Source organism: Boleophthalmus pectinirostris, unplaced genomic scaffold (genome assembly GCF_026225935.1).
Source record: "Boleophthalmus pectinirostris isolate CB_2022bp ecotype Guang Dong unplaced genomic scaffold, ASM2622593v1 HiC_scaffold_3, whole genome shotgun sequence".
Classification (NCBI taxonomy): Eukaryota; Metazoa; Chordata; class Actinopteri; order Gobiiformes; family Gobiidae; genus Boleophthalmus; species Boleophthalmus pectinirostris.
In genome coordinates this window covers 32084575-32101258 of record NW_026571299.1, presented here as the reverse complement: position 1 = coordinate 32101258, position 16684 = coordinate 32084575, and the positions used below count along the sequence as shown (strand labels likewise).

General features: G+C 38.3%; 1 protein-coding gene across 4 annotated transcripts in view; it reads right to left on the bottom strand.

Moving 5' to 3' along the window:
* Positions 1 to 16684, bottom strand: part of foxj3 (forkhead box J3) — a 125113-nt gene that overhangs the window by 100243 nt on the left and 8186 nt on the right. Inside the window, exon 2 of one of the 4 annotated variants that reach the window (XM_055160132.1) lies at positions 16158 to 16224. The exons of the other annotated variants lie outside the window; for them this stretch is intronic. The gene's annotated coding sequence lies outside the window, so the exon portion shown is untranslated. The remainder of the gene's footprint in view (positions 1 to 16157; positions 16225 to 16684) is intronic. 4 annotated transcript variants of the gene reach the window in all.

The following is a 16684-nucleotide window of genomic DNA, read 5'->3' as shown; positions in this document are numbered from 1 at the left end:
TAGAATGTACTCCACCCACATACCTGCAATGCACCTCAATTCCATTTCATTCAAGTGTCTGTATTGTTCAAGTAATACTAATAAAAAGGCTGTGGTCCTTTACAGTTCTCACAAGTCCCTTTACAATTACCGTGTGTATGCATTATTCATTAAACACCTTTTTTTTTTTTAAGATGAACAGATGTGGCTAACATTCTGTACTTTCAGTGTCTTCATCCACCAACCATTCACTCAGGCAAGGTTGGTGAAGTGTCCTGCTCAGCATCATCTCCATGGACCATTATATAAGCAATATTTTCTATTTGATTTGACTGGTTTGGATTATTTATTCAGTCTTTTTGCACAAAAACAAAAGAAAATGTGACATTTTTACTCCAAAATCACCAATTACGAAAGAACAAATGAATCAAGCAACAGCTTCCTTAGTCAAAGTCTGTGGGACACACTGTTCTAGATATTTTGCCATCTACGTTTTTTTATAGTTTATATTTGGTTTGCATTCTGAAAACCCCTGCATCAGAGCTGTACTCCATCAAGTGTGTCGCAAAGTCCATTTCTCTGCAGTAAAGTTTCCAATAGCTTTGCAAATGTGATTTTATTCACTCATAAAGAATTAGGTCTGCGGTCAATGGAGGGATGCTTGGGCCCTGTCACTGCTCAATAATGTAAAGCACTGAGGAGTCCTGATGAGCTGTGCTGATCGATCAGGGGTTAACAGCCACTTCACATCACAACAGACCTTTAACTTTGTCATTGCATCTTTAACACCAGCTACATAAAGCTCAAAGATGGAATTAAACTGGATTATAAAACGAATATATTAATCCAATGTAAATCACTAGACCAAGACAAAAAGATGATGATGTCTTTTATATTGGAGTTTAAATACAGGTTATTAACAGACCAAAATAGCTAGGGTGTACCTGACTTTGAAATTGTGAAAGACTAACAAATCACATAGTTAGGTACACATCTTTAGAACATCTTTTTCGGTAAAGAAAGCATGCCGCAGTCTGATTTTGACACAAAGTGCTGTTTTTACAATAATCACTATATAGGGACAAAAAATCTACTCCAATTTTAAAAGCAAAGGAGTATAACAAGCTAAAAATGGTACACAGCATTTTGAGCTTTCTGCCAAAATAGGTCACACTTTCAGCTAAGGTAGTCCCGAACAAACCTGGCTTAAGAATTGGAGATGGGTCCCTACTGCTGCTCCTGACATTTTGCTCCAGCTGCACAGAAGAATGGGTCAAATGCAGACACAATATTATCTGCAACTATAAAGCAGATGTAAAGCAGCGCAATTTGGTCTTGTGGTTGTAATGAGGAAAATTAAAAAGATACTTCCTGTCTGTACTTTGCACGCTAAAGAACAACTTGATAGAAAAAACTTGCATCTCCTACACTTGTAACACAACCCTCTTCTACCAAAGCTGGTAAAGTCTTGCACAGTGCTCTATCTGCTGCAGCGTCTCACCTTTTCCACTTTAAATTCCTGGTATCCTCCCCCTCCCTCCTCCCTCTTCCTCTCCTCTTCCTCCCTCCATCACCCCCTCCCTAACCCCATCTCCAGCACACGCAGTCATTACAGTGGATTTGCATGTCTGTGTAGGAGCGCAAGAGAGCACATGAAACGTCCAGACAGAAGCCTCGCAAACAAGCAGAGAACTACGGCAGCCACAAAAGATCCTCCCCTGGAAGAGAATGCATGCTGTATCTATTTAAATATAGATCTATACGAGGAGGCGAATAAATAAGAATAAAAGTCAACCTAGCATAGCGCTTCCTCGTATACCTGCTCCAATCAGCGCTCCTCCACTGTGTCATTCATCTCCATTTTCTGTGACACCCGTCGAGCCGAGATGGGCGAGCATTTTTCAAATTAATGTCATTGTCAATCTATGTTAGCTCATCAGTTTCTCATCATTGCAAATAATAATGCACCATAATAAGGCTAAATGTTGAAATCTGTTGCTATGTGGATTTAATATGGAGAGTTTGAGAAATTGTAATGGGTTGGAATTTTAAACCCTGCCGACTGTTGTTGACATCGTAATTGCCATTAAATTGCATTAAACTCAAAATCAATAGTTTCACTTTTTGCAGGTAAAGGATGTAAATGAAAATAATTTTACATTTGTTATATTAAGCACTGTAACAAAGTCTTCCCCTTGCTCAGATGGTGTAATGGGCGGCAATGCATAAAATCAGGCTTCTGAGTGTTGCAGTTTTTTTACCCAGCATGCACGGTTCTCACATATTACTTTAACTGATGCATGAGCAGAGAAACCAGCACAAACCAGCAGCTCAAAGATTTCCTGTATTAGTCAGAGTGTAGTGGCTACACCTGTACTTGCAACAGACATAATCTAAATAAGTCTCCTCAACCTTACTGTGATGCCAGCTATTAACCTCTCAAAACATATCTTTTGCATTAGAATGTGGCAATTGTTTTAGTAAATTATTTAGGAAAAGTTAAGTTGGAATCCAGTCTCCTTTACTTCGAAAACACCCACACAAAAAATGACTTCAATTTCTCGACCAGGTCAAGTCTCATCTGACCTTGGATTTATTGGTCAAGAATCACAGTAACTCGGCTCTCGGCCTGACTCATATCACTTAAATTGGACTTGCACCAATCCTAACTGCAGCGGAGAGAAAACAGGAGGATAGGCCAGACCACAGAGATGATGGCGGCCATGTTTGGTACTGGCTGTGGGTCGAGGTGCTTTGTCCAGATGAGTCAGAGTGAAAGTGGTGCGTCATGTGCCCTACAACGTGAGTCACGGCCAGTGAGAAGCAGCACATACACTGGACTGTCCAAGTGTCCAGAAAGTGTCCAGTGTCCAGTTAGAAAAAGCTCATGGGTTCACTTTTCACTTTTGTTAAAATAATGGGAAAAAACATGTAGGCATACAGAATAGTACCAACATATGTATATGCAAAAATGCAATAATGAGAATATGAACACAAAATACTAGGAGGGGATGAAAAAAAATCTTAATCTTACTGCATGCAAAAGGAATCTGCCACTGTCACAATTTCTTGCTACAATATACTAATTTGAGTTAAAAACATTTACATGCCCATTTCTGGAGGACTGCAATCAATTTAAAATTTTGGAATTCAGATAAATGGGAAAAGGTAAAAAATGTTTTTTTAAAAAGCACAATGATGCACTGTCCTATGGGCTTTGTCGCATGACCAGTGTGTTACAGACACAATAACTCTCCAAAATTGTTGAAATTCAAGGTCAAATGTTACAACTGATTCTCTGAGTGTTCTTAATGTTTGATAAAGTCATCCGAGTTAAGAAATACTGGGAAAGTCCTGCTTGGTCTTAATAGTCAGCGGTGAGTCATATCAAGGCTCACCGACAAAAATAAGACCATTTAAAAGCAGAACTTGGCCAATACTGGTTTGAAAGTTTGGGTAATTCTTCTGTTTTGGGAAAGATGACCTATTGGGGAAATAAAAAAGAAGAAAATGGATCGTATGGCCGAAAGCAAGATTAAACATTGTTACTGAACATGTACTGGATTGCTGTAATCAAATTCTACATAAAATTGTAGAATTATACAAACTTCATTGATGAGGGAAACTACCTGGACACAACAGCTAGAGAAAAAAAACTGCATGAAAAATATATCTATTTTAAAAGCAATATGAATAAAACAAAAATATTGCATGTTTCATATTAGATGTAATATGAAACATGTAATAGTATTTCCTAATTTCTACAACTATGCAAAAAGTGGTCCTTACCATAAACTAAACTGCCAACATCTTTCCTGTTGAAATGAGGTCATTTAGAAAAGCTCAGATAAATATAACCACTGGGTTTTGCTACAGTTGCATTGTTCCAGACTGAAGGTGCTGCGTTTGTTACATTTATCATTTCCTGATTAATGTGCAACTACAATGACACACCAAGGAAGCATGTGTATTAATACCTGAAACTAGAATACACCCATATATAAAAATGAAAACATACCATTATATCCATGGTGCTAATAATACACAAGAATCATATCCATTTATATAACTATGCCTTATTTGACCCATTTGTCATTTTTGCTATTTATTTTGAATTTATTTAACCAATAAAATTTTTGCTTTTTGTTATTATATTGTATTGTATGTATAATGTGTGAGCTACTGTGTCCAAATAATTTCCCTTGTGGATCAATAAAGTTTGTCTAAGAATCACAAGCATCAGTTTCTATTAGTTGGGGTTTGTTTTGTTGATGCTGCTATACAAACTTCTAAAGCAAATCTGAACTATTGAGAACGAACCAGCACAAATTGGTGGAGCGGATTTTAAGTCTTGAATTTCGGATCAAAATGACGCAATATTAAATTGTTTGGATTTTTGGTGGAACACAAAGAGGCTCTGATTGTCAGTGTGAGAGTTCACTGTGGAATCGTCTGCCCTCACTGACCCCGTTCGTTTACATGTGCGGAGCTGAGGAGAGACACTGGCTGCAGGGACAATTAGGTTTGGTCTTATACATTTTGGCCTGTGACTTGACATTCTGTAGAAAGCGGAAGACGGCAATCTGTTGATATGAAAAAATAAATACGCACTACTAAATTTCAAGTGGGATGCAAAGAAAATGTAAACAGTTATCATTAATATGCACCATAACTTTTACACCAACTTGCTTCTTTCTGAGGATATGTTATTGCTTTTTGTGAGGCATCAATGTTATCCAACTATATGGAAACAAGTATGTGACATCACCAGGCCAAGTTACACGTCAGATGTGAGAAGATACGATCTTGCTCGCTGCAAGAAAGCAACAAAAACACCTGTAATTACATAACCACGAACAATGTTTACTACAAAGCCTACTATGGAACATTCCGGGCAAAGCAGTAGCATCTCTATGGAGACAACCGCACCTTCCACTAGATAAGTTTCAAAGTACACTTGTAGGAAATTCCTGTGAGATATCAGGATTACTAGGAATATGATTAATTATGAAGCAATGTTTGATAAAGAATAAAGATTGTGAAATGATACACACACGATGGATTAATTTTCTACATCTCTAGTTAAAATATTAGAGCATTAGTTCAGGTTTCTGTTCTATGTAACCAACCCGCTCTGAACGTTCACTGGCACCAAACACTCCAAGAAACTTTCCAGGAAGCTTCAATTTATTAAAGAAAAGCACATTAAATTCCTCTCAACTGTACAGGGAGTAATGTAGGTGTGCCATTAGTGTAAAAAAAATAAAAATAAGTATTGAATTTTTTTTTTTTTTTGTGAAAGCCAAACTGCGATAAAACAAAATGAAAAAATTGAATGGCATTGCGGTGGTCGACGAAACCACCACTGGGCCCTTTTTAAAACGTGACAAGATTCTTTCAAGAGGAGACAAGATAAAACGCTGGAATAGGCAATCATTTCTGACGACTAAATGAGGATTATCAGGAATAAACCCAGGCAGCAATCAGCGTTACCAAAGGCTTCATAATTTGTTATTCTCCAATTAAGAGCATCTTTGTCCGAGCGTCAGTTAAGACCTTCTTTAACTGGACTTGTACAAAAAGACAGTATCAGTTGGAGCTGTGGGCGCATGCAGAGAAGATGTATCGCCTCCAAATGCTTTACCTCACCCCCCACAAGGATGGAGTGAACAGCCAACATTTAAATCATAACGAAAAGAAAAACTGTACAATTTACTGGTCTGTTAAACTAAGGATTTAATCTCGGATCGTGAAATTGCATCGCATTTCTGTGTTGGTTAAAAGGAAATGCTTTCTGAGACAAATTTTCAGCATTTACTTCATAAACTGTCACATAAGCTTGAATGTGAAATCACCAAGCTAACCTTTACAAATGAGTGACCGATCAAATGAAATCAAACCTTATGCAAACGCATGCACCAGTTCTAAATGGGTCAGAGTTCGATTCCCGATGAGTCTATTACAGTGTTCTTGAGCAAGACACTTTACTCACTTTACCCATGCATGAATGTGGCTTGTGTTAGTAGAGGTTGGTACAGCTTAAGTTACCACAGTTCCATCAGTTGAGTCACTAGAAGAAATTGCGCGTCAACCCCAGCTTTGCTTCATCGCCCTGAAAAAAGCAGTTCTAAAGAAGTGGAAAAATGTAGGCAAGTGAACGCTAGCAATTTAGATAAATACCAACTTGCTTCTTTTCTGGTTTGAAAATCGGGTATAGTAACTTTTGGTTTGGGGTCTGTCACCTGCTTGTTTATCTGGATATGTCATTGCTCTGCTTGGAATGTTCCACAGTATGGCATTAAACAGCTCTACCTTACATTTATTCAATTACAGGTGGCTTTATAGCTCAAAAATACCTACAAAAACAGGCATGTGTGCAGGGCTGCCTCTCCGCAGATCTGACCTGCAGCTTGGTCTGATTTGGTAACAACATTTGGTAAATAACATCTCCATAGAGAAAAAAACATCTGACAAACCCTCCACTACACAATGCACCTTTAAAAATACACTTCTAATTTGATAGGCACTTTTGTGATTAAATACTTTACTCAAACCCAATGAAAAACAAATTGTTAATAGCTGTACTAGTTTTCCTCTTTGTTGGAATGTGTCCATGTATCAGTACAGTGCACATTAAGTCATTAGAGTCAGTGCCGTACCCCCCGCCGGTACAGGCCCGACCCCCTGGTACTAAGCCTTTTCACACTTGCCTTGTGAATCTTAATAAGAGGAGGGAGTTTGGTGGTGGAAGTCGAGGAAGTTGGATAAACGAGTGACACGCACCCCGAGGCGAGCAGCCGGGGGGGTCTCTGTGAGGTCTGGGCCAATCGTGTCAAGACGGAGGCGGCAGACTAAAACAAAACTGACATATCAAAGCTTCACAGTCTTGTAGGGAGAAGGAGGAGGGGAAAAAAAAGAGCAGGAAAAAGACATGCTATTGAACTTGTGAAGCTCGTGGCAATGAAAGAAAACGCCACCAAAAAGACGCAATTAACCATTAAAGCAGGCAGAGTCGTTGAACTACAGCGCATTACAGCAAATAGACACCTTTTCTGAATCAAAACCTGGCAGAGATCACACGGCTTTCCATAATTCTATGCGTTTTTAGTTCAAATATAAGGCAACAAGAATAAGAGAAAGAGTTGTGTGTTCAAACGCTTGCATCTTATACCTGAAATGTTACAGCACGTAGTAAGACAACTGAGGCTAATCTATCTCAATTTAATAATGGCGATGTACTTAAGTTTCACTAACTAAATTTAAAAACAGAACTATTTTCATCACGATCAGTTATTGCGTGTTTTACGACTTTCAGAGACCAGACCTATTACCATCAATTACTAGCAAGCTAACAGCACACTTCCTGGTTCAGGTAACAACATAGGACAGTACTCTGCTCAATCCTTTCATTTACCAATCAAAAAACTGAAAAAATTCAATAAACATTCATTTCCACCAAAAGTATCCCACACCCTTTGTCCTCGCTGGCTGTTTTTTAGCCATCTCCAAACCAGGCATTAGAGACAGCTTGTGTCCTCAAACTTTTTATAACTCAGCCCTAATCCTTATGATATTAAAGTACAACTGTGCAAACGCGGATCCACTGTTGCGTCAACACAGCGTCATTACCAAAACACAGGGACCAGGCCTCGGGGCGACTTTCACTGATTCATGGTGTAATGCTTTGTCGACACAGAGCAGCTAATCGCACCCTACCTGGATAAAGCGGGAATGTGGGTGGAAGAGTAGGAACATAGTATAGGATTATGGCAGTGCTTAAGTGAGTTATGTTTAATGATAGCTGATGATAGTGGCCCTTAAGTTCACTAATAAGATGGAAAATAATGAGATAATAAGAGATTCAACTGAGGGGGCGGACATGCTGACTTAAAACTTTTGTTGGTTATGTTGAAAAATAACATTAAAAAAAACATCAGAAGTTGTATTTCTATTGGAAGGTATTTGACCTGCTTGTCTCCATGGAGATGTAACTGCTTCAGAAAATTCCACAGTATAGCAATAAACTTAAACATAAATCTCTCTATCTAGACAGTGGCAACAGGAGGCCAAGACTATTTGTGGTGAAGTGAACTCGTTCATAAGAATTCATGTTTTTCATTTCTGAGTAAAACTACAAACAAAATTGTAATGGAATAATTGTTAGATAGATATGTTTAATGCCATACTGTGGAAAATTCCACACAAAGGAATATCATATCATTGGCAAACAGCTGCTGTATCTTCCATCAGAAAAGTTGTGCACCTTTAAAGCTATCATTCTTAAATTTATTCTCCCTCACCTGGCCTTGCTTCAGACTCACCTGTGCTCTCTGGACTTCTGCCAGACCAAAGCTGGCACACCATCAGACAGAAGTAACATAGATAGCATCTAGTGGTGAAGTGTGAGAATACTGAGAAACAGGGCAAGGTCAACCAATTAAACACAAATGGTAGCTTTAAAACAGTAATCTTAGAGACCAACTATTGCAACTACTGCCATCAAAGCATTGCTCCCAAACTTATCTCACAGTGGCAGACTTGATTTTCAAATTCTGAAAACAAACAAGATCCAAACTATATATTTTCACAGAGTGCTATTTCTTTAAGTTTCAGTAACAGTTCAGTAAAAAGTTATCTTGAAATAACAAACAAATGCAAGCAAAACTTAAACTTTATTGGTAATGAATAAGCCTTTACACCTCAACAGCCAATGAGAGTATCCCATTATTGAGCCAGCCAAAACTTTGGTTAGGCTACAGGCCATCATTTTTCTATTTCAAAAGTTTAGACTTTAAACTTGATACTGTCCAAAGGTGTTACTTTTTACAACTCTATTAAGAGTTTTAATAGTTGCCCCTGAAATACAAGAAGAAAGCCTCCTCGCACTTTTAAGCACATTTTAATTGACAGATTTCGATTCACGGTATTGTTTGACAAATAATAAAACTGGGCTGGCACTCCTAGAAGACGTGAAAAGTAGGTCAGAGAGTCTCCCGTGAGTCATGGATTCTGGCTCGGGACCAAGATGAGCAGGTATGAAGGGAGAGGGGGAAGTAAGGAGGGGTGGAGGGAGAGAGAGAGAGTGAGAAAGAGAGTGGAGGAGAGAAAAGAGAAGGGGGAGGATTGAAAAAGATAGGGGAGAAAGAGAGAGGGAAGGGATGGAGGAAAAGGGTGAGAGAGACTGGGTGAGAGATAGAAAAAGGAGGGAGAGAGGGGAGAAGGAGGGGGAGGAGGGAGAAAGAGGAGAGAAAGAGAGAGGGACAAGGATGAAGAGAAAGGGTGAGAGAAAGTAGATTAAGAAAGAGAGAGGGGTAGAGAGAGAAAGCGGAGAGAGATGTTGCCTAATGATAAAGTCAGTCCTATTCATCAGGATAATCCAATTCTCCCACAACCGTTTCTCTAATAAAACGTGTTAACAAGCCCAACAGCACCTGAGGTTACACAGATCTCACGTCTTATAACAGTGAGCAGCTCATTCATTCATTTTCCTCCCATCTTCCTCTGTCACTCTCAAATTGCAACTGTATTTTGTTTCCAACCTGTTCAACCAGTGTCAGTCGAGGTGAATTTTCAAAATCATTTAGCAAAAGGGAAAAAAACACTTCACAGAGCAATCAAAATCATTTTATTCTAAGGAAAGATAAAATTTATTGGCAAACTGAAGCGCACGATCCAATGTTGGCAGCATACTGTAACTAATGCTGAGTCTACACTTTACTGGTTATGCATCTGCCCAGTTGCATTAAATTCAATCCTATAGTTCAGTGGGAAATGCCCCAGCTATTCATTTTCGAAAAGGTGGTGGTGAAGTATTTGTTTCAGTTACACCACACCTTTCAATTTGGAGACAATATAGTAAAAAGGGAGGGCAAAAATATTGAAATATCCATATATTGCATTGTTTAACATGATTATACAATGTCTATATAGTCGGCTGCTGTATAGATGTAGTATTTTTTGGTATATTTTATGAAATAATTTTATTACAGCACTACAGTTTTGTTGCTTGTTTAGTGGAGGGAAACTCGTTTATGCAACACATTTGACATTTTCACTGTTCTGATGATTGAAATGTTTGTGTTTCATATGAACTTCACACAAGAAGTGGTTTAACAAAGACTTTTGGTATCACAGCCATGATTTAGCCTTTATTTTTTATTACATCATATCGAATTGATTTGGAATATATCATATTGAATCATATCGAATCGTAAGCTCACTGTATCGAGTTATGTATCGTATCATGGCCTCTGTATCAAGGTATGTATTGTATCGGCAACTTCTGAATGATACCCAGCCCTAATTAGTAATGTAATTAAAAATGTATGTGGTTTAATATGAAGCTTAACCAAGCAAAAATATAATGCAGAAATGTAGTGAAAATGTAATTTGTTAACAATATCCAAACTACTTTTAGGGCTTTTGGTGTGCAGTCAGCATGCTACTTGTTGTTAGCATTACCGTGACAGCAAACTCCGATCCGGCCTCTGAATGTTTGGAAACGCACCTACTCATCGCAGCGAATAATTAGGATGCTAGGACTCCATTGGGAAACTGAGGAATAACTTTGGACCATTGCAAACAGTTTGAAAAGCAAACTAGTTCTGTTTTTCACGTTTTTAAGTAAAAATCTGTTATAGCGCCTTCATTATTCATTATTTATATTGTTAATTTAGTCTAAATAAGCAAATAAAACATCAACAAATTTAGTTATATTCAATTTTTTTAGCCAGTCATGCATCTCACAGCTGGGTGACACACTAAATCTTTTTTTTTTACTATACTCTTGTAAGTCTTGTAAAAAAAAGTGTCAGAGACAGCGCCCCCTTAAGGCCAAAGCCCCGCCCCGCTGGCCTGTCCCTCCTCTCATTCATGCAGCCGGAGGGAGGGACAGGCATGTGGGCCAGAGGAAGTGTGACTCATCTGGGTAACGAGAAGCATTCTTGGGAATTCTCTGCAGACTTGTTGTTTGTGAAGAGCCGTGGCGAGAATGGCACAGTGTAGCAGCAGGCACAACATTCAAGTCTGTCCAAAAACGTATGCACACATAATGGGCCATGAGGAGCTGGTTTTGAATATGATAGGAGTTCTTCAGTCCGTAAAGTGAAAGAAAGGTCTCCACTTTAAGTTTTCTAAAGTTTCAACATCCCCCTTCACAACATGGTGTAGCTTGATTAAGGCGTTTGGACAGGAGCTGTGTTTGTGAGTCGAAGTTGTAGAAAAGAGAATTTATAATGTTGCATTTAAATACTATGCCAAATTAAGTTTTTACTTATGCAGCTTTTAAAATACTCAAAACAATATTATTTGGTCAACTGGACTAATAATATTGTGTTGAGGAAATATATGATATAGATAAAATGATTAACCCTGGTGGTAGACTTATGATTCAATCTGCACCAATAGCCCCTCTGACCACCACTAATCACTGCCAGATAAGGTAGTCCTGACCACTGTTGGGCAAGTTACTTTAAAACTGTAATGTGTTATTTATTACTTATTACTGTCATTTCAAAGTAATTCGTTACATTACAATATTACTGTATTTAAAATGTAAGGCATTACATTACTATTGCATTACTTTAAGTTACTCTCACCAAAATAACTGCAAAAAAGCTGAACTTTTGAGTTGTATATGGACTGAACCAGGACTAAACCAGGTCTAAACGAGGACTAAACCAGAGCTGAACCAGGACTAAACCAGGACTATAACAGGACTAACCTCAGACTGATTCCAGGACTGAAGAGGAGGACTAAACCAGAACTGAACTAGGACTAAAACAGGACTCGCTGTCGGGACGGGCTCGAAGGTGACCGCAGGAGAAAGGAGCGGCTCTGCTCCACACCTCATGGAGGTAAGAGCGGCTGTCGCCCGATCGCTCTTTATGGACACCCTGCCGCTCGGGCTCGCAGCCCTGATTTCAGCAACTATTTGCGGGTACAAGACCCGGTGCAAGATTCTGTTACAGCGCGTAACTTCTACCTTCCTTCAACGTGTCCAGAAGTCCAACTTTTTGTGCGATGGTTTGCATCGTCCTCTGTCTTTTGGGTGCGAGTGCAGGAGCCTTTGTCAGTGCAGAACGTTTCGTCGACGTTGTGGATTTTGTCGGAGAGAAAACTTGCAGAAATACAGCACTTCAGAATCACACTGATACAGATTGAACATGTATTTAAATTTGGCAGCTGAACACATTCTGTACTGAAACAGCGAGACCGTGAAAAGTGAACCGCGTTAGAGCGAGGGACGACTGTAAACCAGGTCTAAACCAGAAGTGACCCAGGTCTAAACCAGATCTAAACAGCGTAGAGTTCTGGGTCGGTCCTTTCGCCCGCTGCTGATTTTAGCGAATTTCTATGAAGAAAAACCCACCACTTCAATCCAGGTTAAAAAAGCATTGTAACGCACGTTCCTCACATTTGTACCAAGTAAAATATAAAAAATGTTTCCCCTGTAATGCCTTACATTACTGCGTTACAGCAAAAATCAACTGTAATACATTACTTTTATAATGCGTTACTCCCAACACTGGTCCTAACCAACCCTGTCAGCTCAAGATCTGGAAGTTGTCCTGGTAGCACTGACAGGTGAGTCAAATGCAGAGGACAAAGTTCCATTTGGGGACCTCACTTTATACCACATTGATAAATAGTCCAGGTTGGAGCTAAACCTTCGAGTTTGTTGGCAGAGGCTCTAACCACTGAGTTCCTGCATTCACTATTAAACACTGAAGCAGACACAAGTTTTGAAAAAAGAGATAAAAAAACAAAACAAAACTATAAATATTCTATAAATACTCAGCAATAGGGGTGTAACCATATTGGCGATATAATGATATTGTCGTAGTAAAATTACCATAAATAACGTTGTGGTCTCATCACGGTGTTAAACTGTGTGTCTTTAGGCAAAAATAAGAATTTTCTGTCCGCTCCGGTGGCGCAAAGCACAGTTAACTACATGGACCATAATCCTTTGAGGCCGCGTCATCAGCCAGTGCGCCTGTTGTGAACGTACCAGCTGCTTTTAAGTCTGAGGTCTAAAAGCATTTTGGGTTTGTTGTGACACGAAATGAGAAAGGAGAAAAGGTGACAGACAAACAACAGATAGTATGCAAAGACTGCCAATGCACTATGCGGTACACCTTCAGAAAATCAAGTCAAGACAAAAAAACTATACGTGAAGCATTTACAACATCACTGCCTCACAACAGCACTCAAGAAATAACGAAATACATCACAGAATATATAGCGAGTGATTTGCATCCATTTTCCGTGGTGGACGGCGTTGGGTTTAAAAGGTTTGTGGCTAAATTGGAACTGAAATATAAAATGCCATTGCATTTAAGTTTGTTTTTTATTTCCTATGAGGAGGACTGGAATATACATTGAGTAATAATGTGTTTAAAGCAGCTTTGTGCATTTCCGTAAAACAAACAAAACTTAAAGTCACATGGCTAATTTGCATAAGCACTGAAAAAAACGTGTGCGCTGATGTGGTCAACTTCTGTCAGACTTACTCTGCAAGGCGCCAGACTACAGTTTTATTACAATTGTTTAGCTGTTACTTGGATTTTGTACTTCAACTTCAAAGCTGTTCAAAATGGCATTGATAGGAATATGACAATAAATGTTATACCAAATGACAATGGTCAAAGCATTTTATAATGTCAGTCTTGTTATTATGTATAATATCGTAATAGCTTAAGCCCACCATATCTTGAGCTTTCCCACAATATAGAAATAAATATTGTACTTGTGAGGTTCATACCGTGATGATATCATATCGTGAGTCTTCCATATTGTTACACCCCTTTTCAGCAATAGATTAACAGTTAACATTTGGTAGAAACAAAACTTGCATGGGAAACACCAGTTAAAGACATTACACCATAATTGACTTACTATAAGATATACGAGTATAGACTCCCCAAATTACTTGCAAAAGCCTTTCTTCAGGCTTGACAACAGACAAATTAGTCAGTGGGATCTATGTTTGTGCTGAATCTGCAAAAGGACAGCGAGGAGCAGATGAGAGGTTTGTAGAAAGAGTGAAAAAAAAAAGAATCAGAGTTGAAGAGATCCATCAAAGCCCACTGCTCCAACCCAAACCACATCTGCAGAAGTTGGCTTTGGCCCGAGCGGATCATGAGCCTCACGCACCACATCACACACAGCCGACAAATTCTACGTGAGCGCTGCTATTTCTGGAGCAGCCCACACCGCCACTGTCTGCAGACGCCAACAAAAGGAGAAGCTAAAAGGCAAAGGTCCTGTTGGCCAGTGCAGGGCTGGTCAAATGTCTCAGGGTTATGATGGCAAGTAAAAATCAATGGGCTGGTAATAGGTCTGTTATGATCATTACAATATTGCCTTACTGTTCAATATATGAAAGCTGGGACAGTATTTTTTTTGCGGGTGACTATTTATTTTGTGTGTACATTTTCTTTGCACTAATGGAACGTTTTTGTTTTTTTTTATTTTGGGCTATGATAAGATTTAAGCCATAAAGGGTTGAATTAATAACTTCAAATTCATTACAGATGCAAACAAAGTACGAAAGTGTTCCATTTATTTATTGCAGCTCATGATTTTTTAAATAATATTGTACATTTAGAATTGCTTTTGTGGCATAAATTAGTTTCAATATTATCATTTATCATCTTATTTACCTCAGCAATATATCAAATTTCAAAATCTGTTATCGTGACAAGTCTAGACATTAATAGCTGTAATGATTTAACGTGACAATATGTGAGTGACAATAAAGAGAAGTAGTGATAAAGGATCTATTCAAAATGGATAATGGCATAACTAGGCATCATCCATTTAATCCATTATGAAGAAGTTGTTAATTTTGTGGTTATAATATAAGAGTAGAGTAAAGAGTAAAGTTTCATTTGGCGCTCATCTGAACACTGTTGTTGCAAAAAACAGTGTCCAGATGACCGTTGACAGTTGAAACCTCCTCTACACTGAACCACTCCTGGACTCCTGAGGCATTACACTATAAGAAATATTAAGCCCTCTATGAAATATTAGATTAAATTAAATGATTTAGTCTCATTGTCAGGTAACAAAAAATATATTTTAAGAGGCTAAAAAAAAAAAAAAAAAAAGATAAAATAGAAAACGTTTAGTGTACTTTTTCAGTTTAGATTTTTTCTGAGTAATCTCACCTGCCTATTGTCATATTGATATGTAACTTGTCATTGTAAGTGTCTAGGCAGTTTTAATGTTAGGGAGCTCATCGAGTGTGATTTAAGTGTTGTTAAAAATAGCTGCAAGCCGTAGGTTAGCAATAAAAGAGCCTGATTTGCAAGCCTATAAACTTTAAACTTCATTAATTTGCATAAAAGTTTGCAACTTGTAGACCAATTTGTTAGTCTGTCTTGGTTTGCACAAATGAGACACCAACATAGAAGCAACAAATATCATGTCATTGTCACATCAAAAATCCAGTGTTAGTTCTGATATGACATATAATGGCAGAAGCAGGCTCGGGACATGCAAATCATACATAATTCAATAAATTTTAATACAACTTCTACTTATTCCGAGTTGAACTTTACCAATGATTGTAGAAAAAAATAACAGGCTACAATACAATAGTAAAGCTAGTATAAAAAGATAAAAGATGAAAAATAAACAAATCACATACACTGGACAAAATTGGATATTTCCTGAATAGTTCAATTGCATTCTGTTGTCCAGGAAAATATTGTTTTATCCTCACTGTGGTATCGGAACCTTGGTTTAGTATCAAAAGCACAATTTAGAGAAAAAATGCCTCAGATGTCTTTCCTCAAGCATGGATCCAGGAAAACAGTTAAAAATGGTCAAAGCCTGCAATATCTTTAGTTGACTCTAACTTCCAAAGCAGCAATACAAACTGTAGCTCTCATTAGCACAAGTGAAATCACGCTCCATATTTTGACTTTATTTCTATGGCTGCTCCTCACTAAGCAACACATTAAGTGCTTAAAGTGAAGTCTCTCATTACAATTTACTACGGCAAAGTTATGGCTTGAAAACACCACATATATCACATGCAACCGCACTATTATTTTTTCACAAATGAAAATATTCAGGCGTGCGATCAAGTCAACTTTCAACAGGCTGCTCTGACGATTTATTGGCCTTTATGCTACCGCAAGAGGATGGTATGAGTCAGAGGAACCTACCCCCCGCCTCGCACATTTTTCCCCTTCACTTTCTGAACTCTGGAGTTTTAGGTACACAGCAGTTTCCCTGTAGAGACACAGAGGGACCTATATTAGTCAGAATGAGAGAAGAAGTGGGAAGACGTTAAAAAATGGATAATATTGCGATTGTCGTTTTTGAAGCAGTTTCGAGACGCTATACCAGTCTTTAAAAAAACATGAAAAACCAAACTAGATGCATTTTAAATAGTTTGCAGCCATACAAACTTATTTCTCACCTTCCTAACTCATTCTTAGCATCCTAATGATTCACCATGATGAGTTTGTAAGCATGTTTTTCTGCAAGATAACAGCAACTAGCATGCTAACAGCACACCAGCAGTACTTTCTGATTCACGGGCGATAAAAATGCTTTAAAAGGGCCGGTGTTACACTATGTTCTGATCTATGTTATAATATCATTTCCTCATCACAAACATACTCACACAGAGTTGTGGTTTGTTTCATTCACATGTTTAACACACAAACCCTGCAGTTCTTCTTTCAAA